General features: G+C 44.9%; 1 long non-coding RNA gene across 1 annotated transcript; it reads right to left on the reverse strand.

Moving 5' to 3' along the window:
• Nucleotides 1-3606: 3606 nt before the first annotated feature.
• On the reverse strand, nucleotides 3607-6857 carry LOC113956796. The gene is made up of 2 exons (XR_003530951.1): nucleotides 6739-6857; nucleotides 3607-3811 (listed from the first exon to the last, which is right to left on the reverse strand). It is a non-coding gene; the product is annotated as an uncharacterized LOC113956796 (long non-coding RNA).
• Between the last annotated feature and the right edge of the window lie 261 nt (nucleotides 6858-7118).

Genomic DNA, 7118 nt, shown 5'->3' on the forward strand with positions numbered 1-7118 from the left:
CCTCGTGCGCCCCCAGACCTCTCACCCTGGTGGGGAGGGGGGGGGTGTGTGTGAGAAGCAGCAAAGGCTCTGTGTAAGCACTGCTCAGCAGTAATAAAAACATCCCTGTGTTACCAACACTTACTTCAGCACAAATCCAAAACACAGCCTCATACTACCCACTATGGAGAAAATCAATTCCATTCCAGCCAAAACCAGGACACCCTCCCATAGCAAATATTGCATTGTCTCACAGTGGAGTAAAGAGGTGGAGATCTCAAAGGTCTCAAAAGGATGCCACTCTCCTTCCTTTTCCCGGTCCAAATCACGATCCTGAAAGTGCTTGTCTAAAAAACTTCTGGAAGATCTGTTTTCTAATAATGGTCCAGCATGGTCGCAAATATGTGATTTGCATACGAATACCCAAACTGCATAAGCAAAACTAGCAGAGCTAGCTGGGAGAAAGAAAGTCTGAGCACCTGGCATTTTGAGATGTTGTTTTGCTTGTGTTCTTGGGTCACTCTCCTATATCATTGACAGGACTTGAGCTGATTGACAGAAATTCACGGGAATCGCGTTTCTTCCACAGTAACAGAGAGAACTGCAGAAATGACAAGATTTCTGGTCCAGTTAAAACTTTAAGCACGGTTATGTCCTAGGTTAGGTCAGTCACGTTTTAAAAAGCTCGATGCAGAGAGATCCCCTCATCCCTTCGGGAAACCTGTATCATAGCACAGACTTCACGTATGAAATATGAACTGGTTACAGAACAATTAAGACCAGACTGTCCAAATTAAAAAAGAGATTTCTGAAACTTTTTTCTGTCTCTGGAAATACATGCAGTACAGCGCCTGTTTTTAATAGCAGCACGGAAACTTAAAAACAATTATTTCTCTACGGATTACCATGACCTACACACTTTTGGTAAAATGTATTGCCTCAGGCAAACGCTGGGCAGATACTTATCTGATGTAAATCCCCACAGGTCTGTTAACTTCAGCAGGACTCCAGTTAGTCACAGCCTTTGCAGTCTTGTTAAAGAAAAGCTTGGAACTGGAGAAATAACTCATTTTCTCAAGAAAGAGGATCTGGGATTCTGGGATAGACATTTTGCTACAGGCTCAAGCAAAATTCCAGCAGATTTCGGGAGGTACTTGTAAATAGGGCATTACTTGGTAATTACCATGGTGATTGCTAAAGGGTCAGAGTGGCAATGAGAACAAAGAGGCCTAGGGAAAAAAAACAGGAGCTCATTGTAAAAGTATTCAGATTTTGTCTGCCAGTGCCAATAAGCTCAAACTATCCCCACTTCACACTTTGTTTTTCAAAGAAAGACTATTTACATCCCTGAGGCATGGAATTACAGCAGGGTAGTGCTGGGTCCTTCCTACCAACCCCCCATCAGTCCCTACCCGACAGCTGAATGCACCCCTGGCAGTGGTGCTCACAACTCACCCTGCAGCCTGGTGCGATTTCACATTCTGCGGGGCTTTGTGCCTTGCACAGGCACACCCCCCCCCACACACACCCCAGTGCGCGCACATCCGCATTTAAGTACAACTTTCCTTGCCTCGATCAGGGCTCGACCCCCCCCCCCACCCTGGGCATCCACCTGGCTGTGCACAAAGCCGGGAAAGAGCTCAGTGAGGTTCCCCAGCTTTAACAGGGAGCTACTTTCAAGTCCGCTGTGCTTGTGTCCCCCCTTGCAATCTCTGACGCAGACCCTGCCCCGCTGTCTTGGTTTCGCAGCTCTGCCTCTGACCTACCTCGTTGCTGAGGGCTGTGGAAAATTTAACACCTCAGACTGCTGCCTACAAATTGACGATAATTATGAAGCTGTAATGGAAATAGCCTCCAACATCCGAAAAATAGCCCATGTCCCAGTCCAAAAGCGGAACTCCACAGTAGGTGGAGAGTGACGAGCTAACTTCTTTGGGGGGCATGGTGGAAGAAAGTGGGATTCTTCTTATCTGGATTATTGTTCCTACCCTGTCTAATCCCATGTTTAATGAGATTAATTTCTAGTGTTGTCCAAGGGATGCAATTAACTGCCATACCAATGGATTCAAAGACCACTACAACTAGAGGCCCAGAGATTCAGGAAATCATGATCTTGTGGCTGGCCCCCAAACAAACGAAAGACATAGAGAAGGCGCAGAAAATGTTACTTGAGTGGGAACTTGCCAAGCAAAAGAAAGAAATTAACAAGGCACAAGATATACTAACCGAGTGGGAGTGAACCCGAAAAGCCTAAGGACAGTCAGCAAGAAAGGACTTATAATAAAACCATGAATAAAGAGAAAAAGGGGGAATCACGAGAAATAAAATAATCCGGTTTTATTATAAGTAAATTGATTTAAGTGGAAAGCAGGGGAGTGTTGTGTTGGGATTTTTTCTTATCCTTCATTGAATTTCAGGAATTTTAGGCGACTCGTGAAGATTGTAAAGTGAAAAAAGCCCCATCAGGGCTTGACACCGAGGGAATTTTGCGGCCGAGGTAGGGTACAATATATAAAAATTAAAAATTTACCCTGGCCACGTGGCGGGTCTTTGTATGCAAAGGGACCCTCCCCCCCCGTGCTGTAGGGGGGGGCACGTCATCAATCAATCAGGTGGGAGGGCGACACCCCCCTCCCGAGTTCGAAAAACTACCTTTTAAGGTAAAAATACCTGTTATCTGTTGAATATTCAACATCTTAGGTGGCGCCAAGGGTACAAAGGGCGCGCGTTTTTCGAATCCCGTGTGCTTTTCCTTGCGAATGCCTTGGGACTGCACCCAGCGCTACCAATAAAGGATTTCTTGCTGCGAGTTTCCTTGTCCTGCGAGTGTTTTTCTTTTAGCCGGTTTTTTTTTAATAAATTGGAACATGAGATTTTTTTCTCACAGGACTTCCCCGAAAATCTCAAGGCATCAGAAAGCTGGCACACAGAAGTGCTGGGTGCCCACACTTAACCTACTGAAACACTTCATTTTTGTCATGCAAAGTGTGCTAAAAGCTGCAGTTTCCAGAAAATAAGGGTTTGTTTAATAATGCTTGGTAATACAGTTTAATCCATGATTTTCCTTGGTTTAAAAAAAAAATAAATTAATAAGAATGAATAGAATCTGACTGAGCAGCTCACAGCATTAGAAGTTTTTTGTGGTCTGTGTAGGCCACTCCTAGAAAGTTGTGACACTACGTTTCATGTTTATGTGCTTGTACCAAAGTGATGCTGGGAGTGAAAATCTTTTGATTCCAGGCCAAGACCTAGAGGAGAAGAAACTTTGGTGGGCACAGCTTTTTTTTTTTCCATCCATACAAGACTGTCTCCACAAAACAAACTTCCCAACTAGTCTTCCAGCAAAGGTTCTTCACATTCTTCCAGCTCAGAGCCTCAATCCTTGTTCTCCACGTTCCCTGCTTTTCCACAGTACTTCTCCTTCTCTTTCTTCTCTTTCCCCTGCTTCATGTGTTCCCAGTCTCTCTCCACTGCTCCCACCTGCTTGCTCCCAACACCTTTTCTTTCCTTGACCTCTCTCCTTGCCTGATCTACTGTCTGTGACCACAGAGAAAGTCCTCTGCAAGGCCTACACTACAGAACAGGATAGGATACTGGTTTGTAAATTATAGGACAACTCCACTGCAATTTGTTAGAGACTTTTAAAATATCTGTATTTGGGTGAAACAACATGAAGAACATCACCAACAAAGAACACCAAGAAATTTCTCTTGCCTGTGTTGGGAAATTAATCTCTTAACACTAGAGTTTGGCCAAAATGACCTGTCCCTTCTCCATCCCATGCTGAAGTGCAGGTTAGAAAAAGCCAATGTCCACAGCAATGTGGTTCTGTCTGCAAAAAAAAGGAAAAAGAAAACAAATAACATTTCTTTCCACATAAGTTATTGACGTAAAGTAGGAAATTTGCAAATATATTTTGTTCACAGTGTGGCAATTAATTAAATAATTAGACTTAAATAAAATTCCCAGCTTCCAAAGTAAGCAATAAACAATTCTCTCTAAACTACTGTATCCTATAATTTTCTCTCAAGCATGAGGTTTCACTACTAGCTGCAGAGAGGGTTGAATTACTGCTCTGACAAACACTAATTTGTCTTCAAAACAATTTCTTCAGGTGACACTTCTTGTCCACAAGCCTCAGGGTCTTCCTGACCCCATGGGTGCCTTGTAGGAGTTTTTGTCAGATGCCAGTGATTCCAGTTATGAGCCACCAGAGCAGATAGGTCCTAGCAGGGCACCTGAGTGACACTGAGTAGGAAATGTTCATCCTGCCAGAGATTAAACCTCTCAAAACTGTTGAATGACTGCCCAAATAGGGCATTTGACAGGCAAAATAGAAAGAACTTATTTCCATGCCACCAGTGTCTGATGGCTATTCAAAGATACCCATCCGGAAGATTTTCATGAGGTGCTGAAATGCACAGGCTTCAGGGGAGCAAGAACCACGCAGACTTTGTAACACCTGCACATCAAAAACGAACAGAAAAGCAAACAACCCCTACCTCAAAACACAAAAACCACCAAACCAAACCAAAAAAAACCCAAAAGACCCAAACCAAACCAAACCCCTCCCCCCCACGTTTAGTGATTTTGAGCTTACAGAACAGACCTGACTCTGCTTTGCATGTTTCCAGAAAAAGCCAGCTCCTCCTTTTTAAAGCATCTGACAGATCTGCACTACTCTCAGTGATTTCTTCGTGGTGCAAAGGCAAGAATGGGCAGACTATTCTCTTGGAAATCTGCTCTAAAATCTGCTTCGGCAGGAGGACTAATGTGTCATGGTCCATCCAGCTCAGGCTGGATCCACTCAGCTTCCACCAAGAAGGTGCCTGCTCGTTGCTGCCTACATCACACGTGGTGTTTTCTGTTGCTTTGTTTTGTGGCTCCATGTCTTCAGCTAAATGTGTGCCAGTGTGCACAGCAAGTTTGCGTGTTTAACTGTTTATGCAGTGCTGGCACTGACCTAGGTTTGCCTGACAAGCTGTGCCTCATGAATCCCAGTACAGAGTGTGCCTCATTTGCAGCAAGAGTCACTCCTGGACCATGTTCAGCCTCATCCACAGCGTTCACCAGCAACTCTGCAGCACGGCCCCACTTTGCCAGTCACTTCCCAGATGGGATGGACGCACAGGATTATCCTACCCCAGCACACTACTGGCGTGTTTCTTTTGCTGGGCTTTGTAAGCTTTCTAGCAGTCCAGTGCTCCCATTTCTGGTGGTACCTTTAGGTTGAGGCTCTGCCTCTTCTTGTGTCAGCCACTCTGTCTAGTTCAGCGCTATCTTCACCCCACAGCACGAACCACACACATCACCTGTGCCAATACTTTTGCCACTACACTTACACCTAATTCCCCCAGTGGGGCAGGGTCCCACTGCACCTGACACAGCTCACTCTCTGTGGGTCCTGTCTGCCCTCCACGAGCTGGGCAGCCTGCTGGGCTGTCAGGAAAGCATGCTCGGTGGCCTGCCCAGGTGGAACCATGCTGGATGAAGGCTAAGACTCCCCATGTCTCTTGCCTCAAATTTGGGCCTGAGACACGACCTATTTTAAAACCACGATGATGTTTTTTTCTCCAGAAGAATGGCCACAGCTGCTAACTCCAGCCTCTCTCATGAACCTGGTTACATCCACATGATTCTCTCAGCAAGCACTTCTTTCTCCCCTGCAGTCCCAAGTTCCCACAGAAAACTCAACCAGGGGATGAGAAGCTGTGTTCATTTGGAAAAACAGGACTAATGATAAACAACCAGGACACTGATGCAGACTGAAACCTTATTCCCACCAGAAAAGGGAAGTGAACAGCTGATAAAGCAACATGCAATGGGCACATCCCATTAGCATGTTGCTTTCCAGCCTCTCTTCTGCCATAGGGCCTTACTCCATGTGCAGCTGCACATCAGTTCCCCATCAGAAGTTTCACCTTAGTCCCTATGCCACAATCTGGCTATAAAGTGTTTCCAAAATCCATGCAATCAGCTCCCTGCTCTTATCTCCCACTAACTCCAGTCAAGTATAAAACATTTTAAGCTCAGTGACTTTGGTCTTTTCTTTGTGGAATGTGCTCTGAAAGTGAATGAAGGATCTCATGCCATCACCTGTCTAATTGCAAAAGGCTCAGCCTTAATGTCCCCTCTCAGATCTTAACATGAGATGCAAGTAGGGCACTTTGTCACAAAGTGTCATGAAATGTCTGGCTGTGATGCTCTCCACACTTCTAACAGTAAAGTCCTTGCACCAACATAGAGCCAATAAAAACCCAGACTTGACATTCCATCCCAGAGGCAGTTGAGCTTGGGGTGCAGGCAGAGCCATGGCTCTATGGTCTTACTTGATTTGCATTCAGCCAATATGACCACAGACCTTGACTCTGCTGGGTCCTTGACTTGGAACAATTAAGTACAGCCCTGCTGTTCCTGGGACACAGAGGCAAAACTTTTCTTTTTCTCAAAGACGAGAGGAGTTCCGATGGTAGAACCAAAGCTATGAATGTGCTGCACACAAAGGGGCTGTCCACACATTTAATGTCTGCTTCCTATCATTTGGTTAAAGTGGGACAAGCTGCTCAAGTCACAGGGCTAATGAAGGCCAGGGCTTCCCAGTAGTTTACTCTTGTGGGATGTCAGTGGTGTGGTTTGTAACCTGGAAGCAACTGAGTGAGGAATCAAGCCTAAAGGACTGGCCTTTTTTCCATGGGTAAAAATTGCTCTTGGACATCCAAGCAGATGGGATTTTAGTTGGAGTAATTTCCTGGCACCTACCAGTATTAACTCCATTCCTGAGAAGCCCAGTGCCCTTGTGCAGGGTACACTCTGCAGTGCAGTAGTCTCAAAATCAATGAGCACTTTACCCAGCTGAAGGCTGCAGATCATAATGTTGGCAGGATCTGAAGTAGGAAATTTAGACAGAAAAAATGGTTATTTAACTTGTTGCAGAGACCAGAAGAAAGTTCAAGCTATAACTTTTGTATGAGTAATACTATGTAGATATCATACATTTTCTATTGCATGAAATTCCAAAGGTTTAATTGATGCATGGCATTTTCCATGTTACTTATCTTTGTCCCTCATCCAACACTGCTGAATCAAAAGAGAAAATATAATGTTTCACAAACATGAAAAGCACCAACTGTTCTGCTCCA

This window comes from Corapipo altera, unplaced genomic scaffold (assembly GCF_003945725.1).
Source record: "Corapipo altera isolate COAL_440 unplaced genomic scaffold, ASM394572v1 61129, whole genome shotgun sequence".
Classification (NCBI taxonomy): Eukaryota; Metazoa; Chordata; class Aves; order Passeriformes; family Pipridae; genus Corapipo; species Corapipo altera.